At 45.0% G+C, this 20,868-nt stretch overlaps 1 protein-coding gene across 1 annotated transcript in view; it reads right to left on the bottom strand.

The window, feature by feature from the left end:
* LOC126473756 (BMP and activin membrane-bound inhibitor homolog) overlaps nt 1–20,868 on the bottom strand; it is a 283,624-nt gene that overhangs the window by 108,737 nt on the left and 154,019 nt on the right. The window lies entirely within an intron of this gene.

The following is a 20,868-nucleotide window of genomic DNA, read 5'->3' on the forward strand; positions in this document are numbered from 1 at the left end:
GGATTGCTAAGCCATCAACGACACTTCCACGCCTGAACCGTGACAAAGGAAATCTCAGGAGAGAAATGAAAACTCGGATACGAGTATCAGCCGACGACGACGATCGTTTGGAGGTTAGTTATTTTCACATAGGGCGCTTCTAACACTGTTGTCTACCGTAGGGCACCAACACACCAAAAATATTTCGCCACAGTGGAAGAATAAAAATCGAAAACGGACGATAATGTAAAGTCTATCTTGCAAATCATGTGAACAGCCGTCTGATGATGAACTGACAAGTCCGAAACCGGTAACGGCGCTATTTACCTAAATAAATAGCAGTATTAATAGTGGCTGGTTGCTGTCTTCTTCTTTGTAAGAATTAAGCTACATTAATTGTACACAGCCACGGTCTCACCATGTCAGTTTTAGACAAAATAGCACTTTTTCTTTTTTAATAGGCCAGTGTAATCTCTCAGTCCGTGGAGTTTCATTTCGTAACCTCCCCACCTTGTGGGTGTCTGGAGACGAAGGTACCACCGCGTAGTTTTCCTGGGGAGCAGCAGCAGCAGCCTGTTGGCATTGCAGCGAGGCCTCTAGACTGCGGCTACTGCTGCGCCGCGCACCAGATTCGCCGCTCACCAGTCTACCGGCTGCCGCGTTGTCTGCCCCGCGGGCAGCCGCCGTCACAGGGGCGGGCAGCGGCGACTTGAAAGCGCGCGCTTCTGCCCGCCGTATTTGCATAACGCGTTCCCCGTTCCCCGGACAGCGCCAATACCAGCGCGAGTCGCCCATGCTAATGCGGCCGGCCTGCTGCCCAAGGGCCCCGGGCTCACGCCGAACCCAACAGTCACGCACACTCACCTACGGCTCTCTCTTCCTCGCAACGCGTAACGTTAGTCACTCGCTGGTAACCGCCGGACACGTAACAATAGCTGCTCCCCAAGTACCGGCGCAGTTGTTTCTGTCTTTGTGCTTCAGTACTAAATCGCGTTAGAGCTCGGTGGCTCAGACTACACATCAAAGAATCAGTTTTAGTTTGGTATGAGCTGTGGCATATCTTTGGATCAGTAAACTCAGAGAATCGCTGTACGTCACCACAACTACAACTTAAAAAAACAAAAATCAGAACGACGAAAAGAAAATTTTCAACGACTACACTTTTTTTTCTGCTAATATTATCATTATACGAGACCCTATAGCCGTCGTCCCACGGGAAGTGGCAGCTAACGTTGACGTGGTCGCAGACGGGACGTACGACGTCACAAGACACAGTGCCCTCGACACACGGGACTAGCTGGTTAACGTGGTTTGCGCTCTCAGCGCTCTCCAGCGGCCGTTGTCGGTTTTAATTGGTTCGCATACGCAACTACGGCTGTTGGGGTGAGAATCTATGACGTCATAAACAATGAGATGCATGAGCAACTGCCCTACTATGCATAACATTTAAATCTAATACTTCTGTGCTATTAATTTTATCCGCAATTAACTTCGCAGGCGTTATCCACGTATGTCGCAAAATGCAGTTACGAAAATATATCATGACACCACACACAGTTCAGGCGAGGTCTACTAGAAAGACAAGCCGCGGCGCGTACGTCACGAGTGTAGGCGTGAGCTAGCTCGCTCGCTCAGCTCAGCAGACGAAATGCGTTTCTAATCGTGTTAACTCTACTGAAGTACGCCTTTATAGAGTCTTACTGATTACTAGTACAACAAGAAAATACGCAACTTTGCAGTGGCTATAATTTAAGATCTATGCCCTGCATAAATGGTATAACAGCTCGTTTGTAGCGTTTAGTCTCTACAGTCCTCATTTTATACGAGGTGTTGTGCTTCATCCAACTGATAAAATTTTGCTATACCCAGTACAGCCGTAACAAATTATTAGTAGGCATATGGACTTTCGATCGTTATGGGACTAATAAACAAGCTAGCATGTTCACAATAAAAGATGCAAATCTCATTTGTACGTAAACACGCAATTACAAATTCGTGACGTACGCGCCGCAGCCTGCGTTTCTCGTGGGCCTCAAGTTCACAACATACGACGTCATAAACACTCAGATGAGTGAAAAACTGTTGCCTCATGCTTGGCGTTTAAATTTAGTATTTCTTTACTACTAATTCTATTCCCAACATATTTCGCTAACAGTATCCGCATAAGTAGCTGAATATACCTACATAGGTATGTCATGTAGGACACATAGGTCAAGAGATACAATGTCATAACCATTTAGATACGTGAAAGAGTGCCGCATCATGCGTGAAGTTTTAATTCATTTATTCTTCACTACTAAGACGCACCTATAGTCATACCGGCTTATGGAAATACCTGGCATCTGCAATGCTTTTGTCTGCTTTCAACTGCGAGTCGCAAACGGCTGTAGGTGAAAATCATAGCCGTCCGTATAGCTATGGAAAGGCGTTGCCATAGATACTTTTACAAAGTCGCGTTGCAGACACGCGAAGCAGCCACGTGCCGCGTTCAGAAGCTGTCCAGGACTGTGTTTCTTAATCTGGGTACTGTACTTAATCATTTGCACATTATGCATATTTCTTTGGACGACTGTTTCGTAATTTCATAGGTGTCTCAGGAACACTTGGAAATGAAACGTTTTCGATACCTCACTACAAACACTGTCCAGCTTTTGTTTTCGTTTCTAATAGAAAATTGGCAAATAGAATACCCGAGCAATGACGGGTTTATCGGCTAATTAGATTATAATTCTTCGCAAAATCTGGTAAATTCAGTCCTTAGGCCGGCCGAAGTGGCCGTGCGGTTAAAGGCGCTGCAGTCTGGAACCGCAGGTTCGAATCCTGCCTCGGGCATGGATGTTTGTGATGTCCTTAGGTTAGTTAGGTTTAACTAGTTCTAAGTTCTAGGGGACTAATGACCTCAGCAGTTGAGTCCCATAGTGCTCAGAGCCATTTGAACCAACCATCAGTCCTTAGGGACAGTGCACTTATATTTGCATAACATCGAATATTACAGAAAATATTTCTATTAATGGAATAAGAATGTCGCACAACCTTTCAGAAGACGCGTAGAAAACAGAAAGAAAACTACATATAGCAGACACGAAGCCGCTACACTATGTTACGTAATTCAGTGCCCCAACCACCTACGCTGTGCTTAACTCCTACAGCACACGGCAAAGTATTTGAGCTACAGTATTCTGAAAGCTTTAATCGTTGACGTGTTCTTAGCTGGCTTAATTGTAACAAATCCTACCAAGAATGACGCGTCTTTGTTGAATAATCGCCGGCCGCGTTGGCCGAGCGGTTCTAGGCGCTTCAGTCCCGTACCACGAGGCTACTACGGTCGCAGGTTCGAATCCTGCCTCGGGCATAGATGTGTGTGATGTCCTTAGGTTGGTTAGATTTAAGTAGGGGACTGATAACCTTAGATGTTAAGTCCCATAGTGCTTTAAGAGCCATTTATTTATTTATTTATTTATTTGTTCAATGTTCAATGTACTGTTGTCCTGAAACGGCGTACTTTCATGACGCGCAAGTTATGACACGAAAATGACTAAATATGAAAATTCCTTAACCACAGATGTGTTACAATAAATCGCACTAACAACAATGCGTTTTCGAGAGACGCTCATTCTGCTGATGCTTATAAACATCATATATTTATAGGATGTAACTTCTAATGTGAGACCCATCAAATATGGGCATCTCCTGGAAAGGACAAAAGCAATATGGTGTGTCACAAGTTCTGCTTGTGACTCAGAGAGCGTTCTTGCCTCTTATTGGTTCAACCTTTCGTAGCATGTTGCAGGAATATCGCAGCACTTGTGTTTCACGCATGGAAATGTCTCTTCCACGCGGTGGTGACGTCACAGAATTCTTACAGCTCTTCGTCGACGTGTGGTAACTCGAAGACTGCTTTACGGAATCTAGGTCCGAGTGCAATTGCGTCAGTGACTTGGTTTCCAGTCTGCGGAAGACAATGGACTCTGGTGGACACCATTCGCTGCTACCGGTTTGTCGTGCAGCGTAATGATAACTTCGCTACTAATTCGTTGTGACGGCACGGGTGCTCCACTTCTCACTTTGTCAACTAAACACACACACACACACACACACACACACACTGCACTCTCGCGATCTATTGACGCCCATCTCCAGGCCCTGCTGGAATGCGTGTGTCTCTTGGCCATCCCTGGCGCTGGCCGGCTAATGAACGCCCGATACATGGCCGCGTGTGGGGGAGGGGAGCCGGTTGCATGAGGTGGGGGGGCGGGAGGGGAGGGGAAGACAACGCGCGCCGGCGGCTGCGCCGGCCGCGGCATGAATATTCAGCGCGGGGCTCTGTCCGGCATCTGCCCGCTGCCTGCAAATCGCCAGCCGTCCCGTGCCAGCCCATCGCAGGCCTGTGTTCCTCCGCCGGCCATTCTCCACCTCTCCGTCCGCACTGGCCAGGCCCTCGCATTCCACGCGGTAATTACCGCCTCTATCCCCGCATATAAACCAGCCGGCGGAGATCCTAATCAGCGCCATCTCTCGGGGACTCGAACCCGGATCCTTGCCTTTTGCGGCCAGCCGTCCGCCCATACGAGCACACGTCAAAAAAGGAACGAAAGCCATTATCACCGGGCGATGGAATAATCAGCAAAGTTTCCAGCATTATTAACTCCTTAACGCAGAAGTAAGATGCTAAGTTTTCTTGACAGTATCGCGTTCAGTATCTTGTACAGAAACAAGGGTTGCGCTGTCTCCACTATAATAATAATTTTTACTGAGAATAAAACACGAATAAGAGATTACTTTGCTAATATACCCCTTCATATGTCCCATGCGAGAAATAAAAACTTTAATGGTTGATAATGAATTTGTTATTCTCTAAGAAAAGGATTTGGAAAGTCTACTGAATGGAATGGACAGTGTCTTGAAAAGAAATGCGATGAAACTAAATAATAATTTTACAAAGTTGGTAATCGAGGTCGGAAAATTAGATCGGGAAATGAGACGCTTCAGTAATAACTGAGGATGGCAGAGGTAATGCGAGTATAAAATATATACTGGGAATAGCAAAATAAACTTTCTTGAAGAAGAAAACGTACACATCAGATATAATTTTTTTTCGGAAGTCTTTTCTGACGGTATTTGTCTGGACTGTAGCTTTACTTTGAAATGAAACGTGGACGGTGAAAAATACAATTACTAAGACGCTGAACAATTGATGGATGACTAAAGGGGATGTCCAAATGTGAATATTTTAGCTTAGGCTTTACCGTGACTGTTACTGATATCGCGTGCTGGTCCCGGCGGAGGTTCGAGTCCTCCCCCTCGGGCATGGGTGTGTATGTGTTTGTCCTTAGGATAATTTACGTTAAGTAGTGTGTAAGCTTAGGGACTGATGACCTTAGCAGTTGAGTCCCATAAGATTTCACACGCATTTGAACATTTTTTTGATAGCGAGTGAAACAACAAGTTTACTGTTACCAGTGACTTTATATTTATATCCACAATGGGTTTCAGAAGTTCAAACCTTTATCATCAGGTGGATTTACACTCCTGGAAATTGAAATAAGAACACCGTGAATTCATTGTCCCAGGAAGGGGAAACTTTATTGACACATTCCTGGGGTCAGATACATCACATGATCACACTGACAGAACCACAGGCACATAGACACAGGCAACAGAGCATGCACAATGTCGGCACTAGTACAGTGTATATCCACCTTTCGCAGCAATGCAGGCTGCTATTCTCCCATGGAGACGATCGTAGAGATGCTGGATGTAGTCCTGTGGAACGGCTTGCCACGCCATTTCCATCTGGCGCCTCAGTTGGATCAGTGTTCGTGCTGGACGTGCAGACCGCGTGAGACGACGCTTCATCCAGTCCCCAACATGCTCAATGGGGGACAGATCCGGAGATCTTGCTGGCCAGGGTAGTTGACTTACACCTTCTAGAGCACGTTGGGTGGCACGGGATACATGCGGACGTGCGTTGTCCTGTTGGAACAGCAAGTTCCCTTGCCGGTCTAGGAATGGTAGAACGATGGGCTCGATGACGGTTTGGATGTACCGTGCACTATTCAGTGTCCCCTCGACGATCACCAGTGGTGTACGGCCAGTGTAGGAGATCGCTCCCCACATCATGATGCCGGGTGTTGGCCCTGTGTGCCTCGGTCGTATGCAGTCCTGATTTTGGCGCTCACCTGCACGGCGCCAAACACGCATACGACCATCATTGGCACCAAGGCAGAAGCGACTCTCATCGCTGAAGACGACACGTCTCCATTCGTCCCTCCATTCACGCCTGTCGCGACACCACTGGAGGCGGGCTGCACGATGTTGGGGCGTGAGCGGAAGACGGCCTAACGGTGTGCGGGACCGTAGCCCAGCTTCATGGAGACGGTTGCGAATGGTCCTCGCCGATTCCCCAGGAGCAACAGTGTCCCTAATTTGCTGGGAAGTGGCGGTGCGGTCCCCTACGGCACTGCGTAGGATCCTACGGTCTTGGCGTGCATCCGTGCGTCGCTGCGGTCCGGTCCCAGGTCGACGGGCACGTGCGCCTTCCGCCGACCACTGACGACAACATCGATGTACTGTGGAAACCTCACGCCCCACGTGTTGAGCAATTCGGCGGTACGTCCACCCGGCCTCCCGCATGCCCACTATACGCCCTCGCTCAAAGTCCGTCAACTGCACATACGGTTCACGTCCACGCTGTAGCGGCATGCTACCAGTGTTAAAGACTGCGATGGAGCTCCGTATGCCACGGCAAACTGGCTGACACTGACGGCGGCGGTGCACAAATGCTGCGCAGCTAGCGCCATTCGACGGCCAACACCGCGGTTCCTGGTGTGTCCGCTGTGCCGTGCGTGTGATCATTGCTTGTACAGCCCTCTCGAAGTGTCCGGAGCAAGTATGGTGGGTCTGACACACCGGTGTCAATGTGTTCTTTTTTCCGTTTCCAGGAGTGTATATGTGTTAATACGACTGTGTGTATTGTGTTGCGATTTTGGAATAGCAAAAGTCGTAACACCACACATATAAAAGTCGTATTAACGCTTATAAATCCACCTGGTGGCGAAAGTTTAAACCTTTGTAATGCGTTGTGAATGTATATAAACTGTGACTGATAACAGTAAATCTGTTGTTTCATTCGATAACGAAGATGTGCTGAATAGAATCAGCGAGAAAACGAATTTATGGCGCAACTTTGACTAAACGAAAGGATAGCTAGACAGGACACATGTTTTAGCACCTAAGACTAGCCAGTTTGGTAATGAAAGGTAATTTAGTGGGTCAAAATTGTAGAGGGAGACCGAAACTTGAATGCAGTAACCAGGTTCATAAGGAGGAAGAGGAGATTAGTTGTTCAAATGTGTGTGGATTTCTAAGGGACCAAACTGCTTAGGTCATCGGTATCTAGACTTACGCACTACTTAAACTAAGAACAACACACACGCCCATGCCCGAGGGAGGACTCGAACCTCCGGCGGGAGGAGATAGAGATCCCGTCGACAACGAGGGCATTAGAGACGGAGCACAAGATCTGATTAGGGAAGAATGGGGAAGGAAATGGGCTACGCCCTTTCAAAGGCACCATCCCAGCATTTGCCTGAAGCGATTTAGGGCGATCAGGGCAAATCTAAATCAGGATGGCCGGACGCGGGTTTGAACCGTCGTCCTCCCGTATGCGAGTCCAGTGTACTACCCACTGCTCCACTTCGCTCGGTAAGTTCACCGGGGTATTGATTGATATATTGTGTGCTTTATATTCATTGCCGCTAGATGTCGCGGCTGTGTTCTGTTGCTTGCTTACCGTTGTATGTTGCAAAACGTCTTCTCCGCATCAGAAATAATTTTGTGCCCTCGAGTTTGCTAAGTGTAATTCTGCGATTACAGCCGAGAGACGTTTCAGACTGAGTTACCGAACTGATCCTCCGAAGGGATGGAACAGTCGCAGATGGTATCGATAGTTTGTAGACACAGGCTGTGTGTGTAAAGAAAGGAGTCATGGGGGAACATCGTGTTTCCGGCGAAAATGTCACACGATTTCAAGCCGCTTCCAAGGTAGTCCTACAAAATCAACTCGTCGTACCGGTCGGGAGTTACAACTGACTACAGCAACAGTTCTGAGACTTCGGTTAGTTATGAAGCCATGCAAGTTGCAGCTCGTACAGTCTCTACGTCATGACGATAAACGCAAACGCGTGGCATTTCCTGGCAAGCTTCAGAATGCTATTGACAATGATAACACTTTCGCACAACGCATCGTATTCAGTGATGAAACGACTTTCCGCAGTAGCGTAAAGTAAACAAACACAATGTTCGAATTTACGGCCTACAGAAGCTACATGCACACTCTGAACATGTCCGAGATTCAACCAAAGTCAACGACTTTTGTGCAATATCCCATTCAACTGTTTACGGCCCATTCTTCTTTGATGGTAAAACTGTTAACGGTCCGCAGTATCTAGCTATGTTACGAAACTGCTTGTTTCCCAAGTTGAACAGGGATAACTTCAGTTTTCGACAAGGTGCGGCACCCCCTCACCGGAGTCGCCAAGTGCGTGAATATCTGAATGAAACTGTACAGAGCCATTGGATCGGTTATCAAACAGCTGGCGACGTAGCGCTTCTCACATGGCCTCCACGGTCACCGGGTTTAACACGCTGTGACTTCTTCCTGTTGGGTTCCATTAAGGACAACGTTTATGCACCGGTACTACCGCAGAGCCCAGAAGAGTTGAAGAAACGGTACTGCCAAACATCAGCGACGATGGACATGCTCACTGCGATTTGATATTGCTCATGTCGCTGGTGGAGAACGTGTTGAACATCTGTAATCTAAACTTGTGTGTTCCAAGTTTCACAGTTCTGTGTCTTACAGTTAATAAATATGTGATCCAAATCCGCAGATTCTTTTTGAAAAACCCTGTATTATGAATCCGTTTACGTTTAGGGTATAACCATTCTAGACGCTTCGTCAATAGGATCGAAGCGCTTCCAGTGAAAAACTGTTTCAGTTTGCGGCATGAATAAGACAGAAAGTACTATAATGATGATCGCCATTGAGGAGGCTGTTTACCCAAACAGGTGCATTTCATCATATTTATGTATGTCGAGCGTCAGCTGACACAGATTCTTATAACCTTATCCAATAAAAAGTACCCTCTGGAGTGCACTTCATCGTGATCCGCAGGGTACTGACGTAGATGAGGATCCTGTACTGCGTGACAATTTTATAAAGATGTTACCTTCCCGTCCTCAGTGGCGTCATCACTATGTTACAGTAACACACTTTCTTTGAGGCACACTGGACGCTAATGCATGCCCATTAAGAACGACGCCTTATATCCCGTTAGCGATGAGGTTTCGCTGCCTTTGAGGTACACCGAACATAACTTCCGCTTCTGACACTGTCCCCTCTTTTAGAACAGCGACGGGTGTAGCCTTCGGTTTAACGGAATAGCCGTTCCAATGCTCCGTGTATTATTTACTAAACTACAGTGCCTAACTGTATCTACTACCGCACTCCGCAAGTAATCGCCGAACTGTGTGCGGCGGAGCTTTGCTGATGCGCCAGTCATGACGCCCCTTTCCTGTTCCAATCGTGACAAGAACGAGTCCCGGTAAACCTTTGTATGAGTTCAGATTTCTTTGATTTTCCCATCGTGATCTTTCCATGAGATGTATGTGAATTGAAGTACCGTATTTCCTCGATCTGCTTGTAACGGACCCCTTCTCAGTGAGGCAGGATACCTCCTCCGCGCTTTCTGTCACTGCGAGTAGTCAAGCGTCTCTCTAATTCCTTCGGCGTACTAAGCGAAACCCTGATGAAACGAACGGCTCTTCGATGGATATTTCCTGAATCGTCTAGTAATTCTCGCTGGTAAGTACCCCATTCACAGACAATCGACCGCAGGTGTGTTCTTTCGTGGATGCATTACATTTCCTTAGAATTCTTCCAGTGAATCAGCCTGACGTTTGCATTTCCTACCACTAGTTTCATGTGGTCATTCTTCTTTCGATCGATCCGGCCACTTACTCCCGCACATTTTACCAAATTAAGTGGCGCAGTTGTCACGATGACTCGCATTCTGGAGGATGCCACTTCATATCTCCGTCTGATCATCAGGATTTAGGTTCCAGTGGTTTTGCTAAGCCACTTGAGGAAAATGGCGGGATTATTAATTTGAGAAGGGAAAGGTCAATTTGTTCTCCCCACCTTTATACAATCTGAACTTGTACCCCATCTCCATTGAATTCCCCGTCGAAGTGACGATGAACCCTAGTCGTCGATGGTTTAATCGAAGAGTAATGGGTGTTTCCGCCTTCTAATTCGTATTGTGCTACGTTTGTTAACGTTGTTGGTCAAATGTCAGACTTTGCATCAATTGCCGATGCTATACGCGTCTTCCTGCATTTCGCTACAATTTTCTGGAGTTGTGACTTTGCCATATACAACGTCATAATTTTCGAACAGCTTTCCTTGTTGTTCACTAGATGATTTAAATAGTGCGCGAAACTTAAGGACGGAGGTAACTTTCGAATGATATGTCACTTCCAAGTTACATCGCTCGATGAAACTCGGACCGTATGCAAAAAGAACTTCTACAGTACAGTACATATGGTAACTGAAAGCATTTCGCCATAAGACAACCGGAGATGACACTTTTATTCAAGGCAGTTATTACACTGAAGCCACACCGACTCATAATGATCGCCTGGACAACACTAAGGTGGGACATGGTTCTTTATAGGATTTGTGATCACCTCAGACGACAATGCACGCTTTGCAACGTGCTCCAATGCTTGCCACGAGGTGGTAAGGAGTTCTCGTGGCCGAATATTCTTTTGTTCTACGAGCTCCTGCACCAGCGCTGTTTAGTACGGTCGTGCACTGACATTAGAAAAAAAAAATGAAGTCTGGGCGTATTCACCCCCGGAAAAGACGTACCGGGAGAAGCAGTACAGTGTCACAATAACGCTGACCGATGAATGTGGCGTACTAAAAGATGTGGAGGTCAGTACACCCATGCAACATTATGCCTCCACACACCATAGCACCTGGATCACCAATAGGATGATGTTCGGCAATCTTCCTGTGTGCATTACGTGTTCCCACGTCTCGCCATTTGACGGTACCAGAATCACAACTCAGACTGAATCTGCTCTCACCCTTGACGTCAGTGACATAGGTATGCGCAGCCTGCGCTAGAAGACTATAGAACGATTTTTGCCTATTTCCAGTTACGTGAGACTTTCCGTTCTAACATCTATCTTGATAAACTGCTTTCTTAGAAGAAACGCTATTTCTTCCGCAGATTTGACGTGGCATCTATCGCATATGGTACTCCATCATTTCTACTTATCCTTCCTCTACTGAGTGATTTCTGTTATTTTTCCAATAACGCCCTCATTTATTTTATATCTGTCATTTTTGCTCCGGCGCAGTAATCAAAAAGTGTTGCTTTTACAATACAGGTATAACGAAACACAGATTTGTTTTTGTTCTGGCCAGCTAGGGACCAAGTTCACGTTTCAACTGCTTACCATTTGTTAATTCTTCTTTCTCCAATATTGCTTAATCTCTTCGCTACGTCTCTTTCTTTTTCTTTAGAGCATTTCACAGCTATTCTTTTACCTCTTCTACCTTAGAATCCGTCTTATTCTAATACTTTCCTCCTGAAAAGTTTCCTTTTGCTACTTCTTATTCCTTTACATTGGACATTGCTACATCTTTTTAGCTTCTTGGATCTTATTCTTGTTAGCTTCTTATCCCAGAGGTACCAGAAGATCTGTTGCCGTTCATTCAGCAAAACTGTTCAACAAATATTAGTCATATTTTCCTTTTTGTTTCTGACATTTTGTACGTTTTCATCATTATTTTTAATTTCCAGAATTCCGTGCTTCTTTTTAAACACAAGATATTTTCCATATTTTTCTCTCTCTAGAATTATACTAGTTTGTCGAACTTCAGACATGGGTTTTTGCGTACATAGACACATTCTAGTCTCACCATCGCGATGAATGGGTTATTTTTGCTCTTCGCGATATGGGCTTCTTACTGTAAAAGTTCTTAATTAATCTATACACGGCTTCCATTTGTGAACCGTTCCATCTATGGCAGATTTTTCTAAATCAGTATATTGAGTTCTCTCTCCTTTTCAAAGTTTACTAATTTACCGATGTGTGTTACTGCACATTTTGATGCACTTAATATGGTTGTTATAAATTGGTTCTATCAGCGTAGATTATTAACCTACTCTATTGGCTGTTTGTTCCAAGACAATGAGTTTTTTTTTTTTTTTTTTTTTCATCATAGTGATGGAGGACTTGGAAAATTCAGCACCCGAGAAGTTGCTGCTTTGTTTGGGCTCAGCCTTTCCTTTCTTTACCTTATCTTAACATGAAGACACCATTTCTCGTCACCAGTAAAGAGACGGGATAGGCTTGATCGGTGTTGTTTGCGACGAGCAAGCAGGGACGCAAATATAGCCGCCCGCAGATTTTTGTGATTTTTGGTTAGAGCATGCGATATCCGTACGCCCGACTTTTGAACCTTTCCCATTACGCGCAAATGATCACAGTTCAACACATCTTCCCGTTCACGGGTGCACTGACGTGGATCATTGTGCGTTAATACTGTTAAACGATCTTCATCAAACGCTGAACGTTGACAGTCACTAATGTCAAAACGATCCTACTTAAAAATCAGAAAAACATTTTCTTGCCGTGTTTTTTCCAATGGCTTTATCCTCATACCCTGACCTCGTATTTCTGGCTGTGCCCGCCTACCTCCAAATCACAGAATGATAACACGTAAACTCAAATAGGAACAGTGAACTAAAAATAAAAATTACATTCGATACAAAGAACCGTAGCAACCAGAATACCAAAACGCAAAACAAACATGCTACGAATTTAAGCACCAATCTGATACACTACTGGCCATTAAAATTACTACACCAAGAAGAAATGCAGATGATAAACGGGTATTCATTGGACAAATATATTATACTAGAACTGACATGTGATTACATTTTCACTCAATTTGGGTGCATAGATCCTGAGAAATCAGTACCCAGAACAACCACCTCTGACCGTAATAACGGCCTTGATACGCCTGGGCATTGAGTCGCACAGAGCTTGGATGGCGTGTACAGGTACAGCTGCCCATGCAGCTTCAACACGATACCACAGTTCATCAAGAGTAGTGACTGGCGTATTGTGACGAGCCAGTTGCTCTGCCACCATTGACCAGACGTTTCCGATTGGTCAGAGATCTGGAGAATGTGCTGGCCAGGGCAGCAGTCGAACATTTTCTGCATCCTGAAAGGCCCGAACAGGACCTGCAACATGCGGCCGTGCGTTATCCTGCTGAAATGTAGGGTTTCGCAGGGGTCGAATGAAGGGTAGAGCCACGGGTCGTAACACATCTGAAATGTAACGTCCACTGTTCAAAGTGCCGTCAATGCCAACAAGAGGTGACCGAGACGTGTAACCAATGCCACCCCATACCATCACGCTGGGTGATACGCCAGTATGCGGATAAGATGCCTGTCATCCCGACTGCGACTGATACGAGGCCGTTGGGATCCAGCACGGCGTTCCGTATTACCCTCCTGAACCCACCGATTCCATACTCTTCTAACAGTCATTGGATCTCGACCAACGCGAGCAGCAATGTCGCGATACGATAAACAGTAATCGCGATAGGCTACAGTCCGATCTTTATCAAAGTCGGACACGTGATGGTACGCGTTTCTCCTCCTGAGACGAGGCATCACAGCAACGTTTCAGCAGGCAACGCCGGCCAACTGGTGTTTGTGTATGAGAAATCGGTTGGAAACTTTCCTCATGTCAGCACGTTGTAGGTGCCGCCACCGGCGCCAACCTTGTGTGAATGCTCTGACAAGCTAATCATTTGCATATCACACCATCTTCTTCCTGTCGGTTAAATTTCGCGTCTGTAGCACGTCATCTTCGTGGTGTAGCAATTTTAATGGCCTGCAGTGTAGATTAAGGACACCGCTAAATCATTCATCATGGGAAAAAATGTGGCCACTGAACTGAGAACATGAAGAAAAGGATTCTCACCATTATCAAGATTCTTAGGCGCAGCCCGATTTTTTTCAGGTGGTAATTAAGACTTCGTAGTAGCTGTGGGACCATAAGACAAAATTGAAAATTTCAACCTATTTTCCCCTTTATCGGATTACCTTATAGAGGTATAGTTATCAACGAGAATCTCGACGCACCATCGCCATCAGTTGGATGAGGTGTAGGACTTCGGTGGCACGCTGCCGGAAGCTGCGGTGAGCGCCCACGCCCGCCCCCGCAGCTGCTGCGGCTTCCGCCGCTGGTCAGCTGGCGGGCGCCCCACCTGCGCCTGGTCAGCCCTGCCTGCGCTGCTCCCTAATGAGTACCTGCTGCCCCCCCCCCACCTACAACAGAAGGCTCTTGTTACGCGGGGCGCCTCGTTGGTGGCCGAGCCGCGGCAGCACACAGGTACCTCTGTAGCGGCGCAACTCCACACCAGCTTCCTCAAGGGCCGTTTCAAAACGGTTTCTGTAAGTGTCTAAAGCTGTCTCCATTGTTTAGACGCATACAACCTGAGCTCTGATAGTGCCAAGCCCTGTTGATTTACGTAACCTTACGACAAAGGCGACTGGTCGTAAATTACAACGAGCACAAAGAGCAATAGAGAGGATAATGCTGGACATCAGAAAGCTGGGACAAGATCAGAACCAAAGTCCCTAAGAGGTGTTAATAAAGGCAATAAAATATCTGAACGCCCTTTAGATCCACCAATTAATTATTTATGGTACATGCGTAGTAGAGAGGACATAAAATGTAGACTGGCAATGGCAAGGAAAGCGTTTCTAAAGAAGAGAAATTTGTTAACATCGAGTATAGATTTAAGTGTCAGGAGGTCGTTTCTGAAAGTATTTGTATGGAGTGTAGCCATGTATGGAAGTGAAACATGGACGATAAATAGTTTGGACAAGAAGAGAATAGAAGCTTTCGAAATGTTGTGCTACAGAAGAATGCTGAAGATTAGATGGGTAGATCACATAACTAATGAGGAGCTATTCAATAGAATTGGGGAGAAGAGGAGATTGTGGCACAACTTGAAAAGAAGAAGGGATCGGTTGGTAGGACATGTTATGAGGCATCAAGGGATCACCAATTTAGTATTGGAGGGCAGCGTGGAGGGTAAAAATCGTAGAGGGAGACCAAGAGATGAATACACTAAGCAGATTCAGAAGGACGTATGTTGCAGTAAGTACTGGGAGATGAAGCAGCTTGCACAGGATAGAGTAGCATGGAGAACTGCATCAAACCAGTCTCTGGACTGAAGACCACAACAACAACATATGGAGACTGAAGCGACGAATGAAAATTTGTACCAAGGCCGACATTGCGAAACAGTTTTCCTGCTTACTAGGCCACTCTGGTACAGTGGGTTTGCACAGCTGCGCGGACTATCCTAGTACGCCTCCTGTAATATATTGATTATTCCTTGCTACTGTAGTGTTATCTTGAAGCTGTGAGAAAGGAGGACAGGCGCTCCAAGGAGCGGAAGCAGAGACGATGCTGAGGGCAGATGAGACTAGGAGAGATATTGTTACATGAAGTAAATCGTAAGGGGAGAGCCTTGGGAAAATGCAGACGCGGTCTCAGGGCGCTAGTTACTCTTCAAGGAATTAACATGTAACCTCATATGTCGTCTAGACGCTGTGGTAGATTGCCACCGTAGAATTTTGTAACTAACAGGCACCTATTAGCGTATAAAGTCAGCTTGATACCAGCCCTGAGAACAGCAACGTCAGTAGGCTCACAAGAGTTAGAAAGAGAGCGAAAATGCCAAAAAACTGTTGACCTAGCGGTCCCTACTCCGGGGAGCCCGAGGGGCGGGACTAAATGACGTATAACAATAATGTTGCAAGTCTTATTTGGCAGAGCAGTTACATTTAGCTTTCAGCTGAACAATGTTGATACCAAATACGGACTTAGTTAGTGCAACAGCATTAACATCCCCGCCTTAGGAGCAGTAGAGGGGACCTAACTAAACCGTGATTGACAGGCGCCTGCAAGAGACCTGCGGGATTGGATGGGTGGCTTTAAGTGGGAAAAACAGTGCCCCCACGCCACTCTTTAAAACCCCTAGATTCCGAAATTTGGCGGAGTTCTCAGTCAGACGATCTGGGATCCGAATCCGCGTCCATCGACTCCAGCCTCTGTCCAGCTCCGCATAAGTCTGCTCTCTCACTTGGAGTGCTACAGTGAACAGTGTCACATTCATTACGTTTTGTTTTGCAACTAAGTTGTTGCCTTAAGATGCTGCTAGTGTTCGCTACTGTGGTTAGCATCCCCTCCTGGGACTTCTGCACTGGTTTCTGTTGTAACAGTGTTTTTCATGCTTTTTCTAACCATCGAACTAGCCTGCAGTGTATTAGATAGTCCTGTCTGGAATAAGCAACTCTTTCAAAACCATGTTTGTCCAAGAGTCTCAACAATGAGTTCCCTACCAAGTCTCACCACCTGCATTTCTAGTAAATGCCTGTACCAGTGCTGGCTCAGATAGAAGAAAACAATGAAATGTCTTCACCGCTCCCTCTCCCACCTATGTCAGGACACGACACTCCCTCGCCAATGAAATTTACCATTCATGCCTCAGTCTATTTGCTCTTTTCCCCAAAACTAGGTGCTGTTCCAATACAGTTTTAGAGCCACCGCAATACTCTTCAAGTTTAGGGGGAAAACCAAGTGGGCTGAGGTGTGAATGGCAATTTGGAGTCAGGAGGGAAGCGTGCTAGGTTGGTAGGCGCACCTGTACAAAGAGACTGTGCCATGGTAGCCTAGTGGTTATCACATCTGCCTAGTGAGCGGAAGACCTGCGTACGAATCCTGACATTGGTACCATTTTTCATTCGTCGCTTCAGTTTGCAGAAATACATCACAGTTGTTCGAGACTCGAAAAGGTCTTTGGATCCATATGATTTCATTTAATTATTTGTTGTCGACACCTCAGTCTCTGACCTCCCTTACAATTTTTGTCCTCTAAGCCTCGCTCCTGCATCACGGAAGTTATGCTCTGACGTCTCAACACACGTCGATCATGCTCACTCTTCTTTTTGATTAATGTTTCTCACAAATTCCTTTCCTTGTCGATTGTGGGCAGAACTTTTCCATTTATTTCCTACAACCTACGTACAACACAAAACAAAGTGACGCAACGACGGTTTTTTGTCATGTGTTCACAGCTCGTGAAGAGTGCAAACCACTGGTGTCTCGTTTCTCACCAATCGCGTCCTTACACATTCCCTTTCGCATCGGATGTTCTTGCATAACTCGCTCGGCCACTGTCTTCCATTCTAAGGAAGGATCCAATTTTCCAACAGCACTATGTTGCAGTTGCCGTAGTTGCGTGAACAGCCGAGCATAGCGTCCTTTGCCGGCCGCGGTGGTCTTGCGGTTCTAGGCGCTACAGTCCGGAACCGCGGGACTGCTACGGTCGCAGGATCGAATCCTGGCTCGGGCATGGATGTGTGTGATGTCCTTAGGCTAGTTAGGTTTAAGTAGTTCTAAGTTCTAGGGGACTGATGACCTAAGATGTTAAGTCCCATAGTGCTCAGAGCCATTTGAACCTTAGCGTCCTTGCGTCGCTCTCGCATTGCATTCACTGAATACATAACGGATGTGCACATCTCGTAATTCATGACTAGTAAACCTGTACCTTCTGGTGTGTACCACTGATAACTTACAACCAACGTTGCCGAAAAAGCAAGCACGAGAAAGACCAGATCAGTACTGAATGCGAGCTATACGTTGGAGAGCGAAGTGGACATCACTCGGATGTTACCAGTTGATATTTATTTATATCTACAACGCGTTTCAAGTGCTTAAACCTCCACCATCACGTGGATTAATATGTTTTAATATATGTGTGGGTTGTGTTACAACTTTGAGGTCAACTGAGGCAACAAAACACTATTTCTGAACATGGTTTTGGAGATTTCTGACAAAAAACTAACATAAAAGTAAATGTGAGAAAAAATAATTAAAACAGAAGTACCTCCAGTACTCACAGGTTCCTTTCTCTAGGGAAAACAGAAATATTATTTCTAAGCACCAAAAACATAAAGCAAAACAACACTATTATTTCAAAGTAAGTTTTTAAGCATTGTCGCAATCTTTGTTTGAGTTGATGAATACATACGTTAGAATAAATATTTCAAGTGGTATACAAGTCCTTTTGCGTCAAGTTTACATAGCTTATGTAGCTTAACTTTCGTACTCGTTTATGTAATCAGATGACATGTTGCAAACTTGAGTGGAATAATTATGTTGCCAATAGTGGTAAAATTATACATAAATAACAGTTTTGGTTGGGATTCAGAGAAAGATGGAAGGATTACGAGAAAGAGAGCTAAATTTTGGAATATGCTGGAGCTGTGGGTTTGTTACACTGACATTTGTTACGTGTTACAACAAAGTAAATACTGATGTAATACTTTGGTAGCGAGTTAAAGATTTGCAGACATATATATACTCTTCACAATATAAACAGATATATGCAGTAGCAGGCTGATGCGAGGTACAAACTGTTGTTTTATTTGGGTGGATCTATTAAGTTTTATGAGTTAGGAAAGTTACTGTTCAGTTGGAAAATGTGTGATGTATTACGACAGAAGAACGAGTCTGTGACCACTCGAGACATTTTAATTGTTTTATTCTCACACTTACATTACCGCTTAGTTTTTAGTCAAAAACCTTCTCAAAACATGTTCTGAAATAGTGTTTTGTCTCTCCACCAGACAGTGCCACAGATGGTCCCAAAGTCTTAACACAACACACCTATGTCTTATTAACACATATTAACCCACCTGATGATGGAGGTTTAAACCTTTGAAACGTGTAGTGGATATAAACAAACAGTAACTGTAACAGTAAACGTGTTTCATTAAGTTTCAAGAACTGTGACGGTAAGGCCTAACATAAAATGTTCGCATTTAAAGTGCGCTTTACTGTTGTCAACAGCAAATGCCATTAATGAATGAAGCAAGTTGGTTTCCAAACAATATACAGAGCGCATGCCGTCGACATTAGCAGTGTTGCACCAGATTTTTTTGTGCAATACAGATGCAAAGATGAAGGGTGCTAAAAAATCAGACGACATGCAATTACTCTGTAGCCGCCACCATAGACGATGGGTCCCTCGTATTCAAAAAACATCCCTGAACAACCTCCAAAATTTAGTGGGTGGAGTTCGGGTTCAGTCCGTGTATGCAGTTACGGCTAAAAAATCGATCATTCGACGACTCTCAGTGGTTAGAGAGAATTTTTTTCCACATCTTTGTCTCGTCATTATAGGGGCGGGAGCGAAGCCCGCAATTCAGGAAAGGTCGAGGAAGGGTCCACTAATCGCCCGACCCAAATTCCGCAAGTTGCCCTTCAGATAAAAGGGCACGTAAATATGTTTGGGCGGACGAGTCCTTTGTGATTTGGAGATGGGCAACTGCGTGCGAAAGTTTTCGTTCTCGTTTTAAGTGTTTGAATTGTCTCACTAAAATTTATATTTTTGTTAGTAACATGAGAAAAGCTACAAGAGATCTTGGATTCGGCTATGTAGCTCTGTCTCCATACCAAAAAATAGACAAGTAAACCTAAGAAGGTCAAGTATCTTCATCCAGAACAAAATTGCACAACGAAAAATGATAAAATGGACAGAGAGCACTCACTGAAGTGTGTTTCGCACAAAACCTTAAGTGTAGTCTGCATGAAAGCTCGTTGTTATATTTTCCTGTCTCTAAACACTGTCATCATCCTTCTGTCAGAATAGTAAAGATAGTAATTTACCTTCTTTGAATCCATACATATTATAAAAATGTATGTATGTCAGTACTATGAATATTCCAAATCTCCTTCAAAACCACTGTACGGATTTCAACCAAATTTCATCAACATATGACTTACTGTCTGAAGAGAATCGCTGTCACAGTAAGAACCACCTACCTATCGAATCGCTGTCACAGTAAGAACCACCTACCTATCGAAGTGGTGGGGATGGGGTTGAAAAAGAAGTGTAGGCCACAAAGCACGAATACACATACTGAGACCACTTAGTGACTTGCAACAAACTTTACACTTAATTTCAAACCTTTGCGAAAATTTTTCTCCCTGGCAATTCCCACAAAATGAAAGGAAAAAAATTATCGTTTACTCCATTTTCGCTGTTCGTGCAGTCAACCTGCTGCATCAGGAATGAAGTTTTTATTTATTACAGCTATACTACTACCTTTATTCGCGACAGATTTCGTAGACAGTATTCTCATATACTACTGAATATTATTTCATTGTACGACACATAGCTCGGGAGAGATGACGTAATAAACACGGATATGCGTGAAAATCTACAACGTCATGCATGACGTTTAAATTTATTACCTCTTTGCTACTAACTCTATTCGCAATACATTTCGCAGATAGTAATTACATATGCCTCTGAATGTACCTACAAAATTATATCACTATGCGCCAAATAGGTCAGGAAAAATGACTTCAAACATTGGGCTGTGCGAAAAATGAAACTGCAGATCGAAATACTCCAGAAATACAGGTAAACTATGTGTGAAATACATTAAATACATGTGAAATACACGTGAAATGTGCATACACTAGCAAAGCCACGGGTAGAAAGCTTCTCCTAAAGCCCTGGATCGATTTTATCCAAACTTGGTACACACACTACTCACTATCTGGAAGGAAATAGTGTGGGGTTATGAACTAGTAACATCTTATTGGGATAGTGATGATAACGTGAAGAGAGAAGAGTGCAGGAGGAGATGGACGGACAGGGAGGGGGAAAGAATGAGATGGACACAAATAGGGGGAGGTGAAAGTGGA

The sequence above is a fragment of the Schistocerca serialis genome, chromosome 4, assembly GCF_023864345.2.
Source record: "Schistocerca serialis cubense isolate TAMUIC-IGC-003099 chromosome 4, iqSchSeri2.2, whole genome shotgun sequence".
NCBI classification, from domain to species: Eukaryota; Metazoa; Arthropoda; class Insecta; order Orthoptera; family Acrididae; genus Schistocerca; species Schistocerca serialis.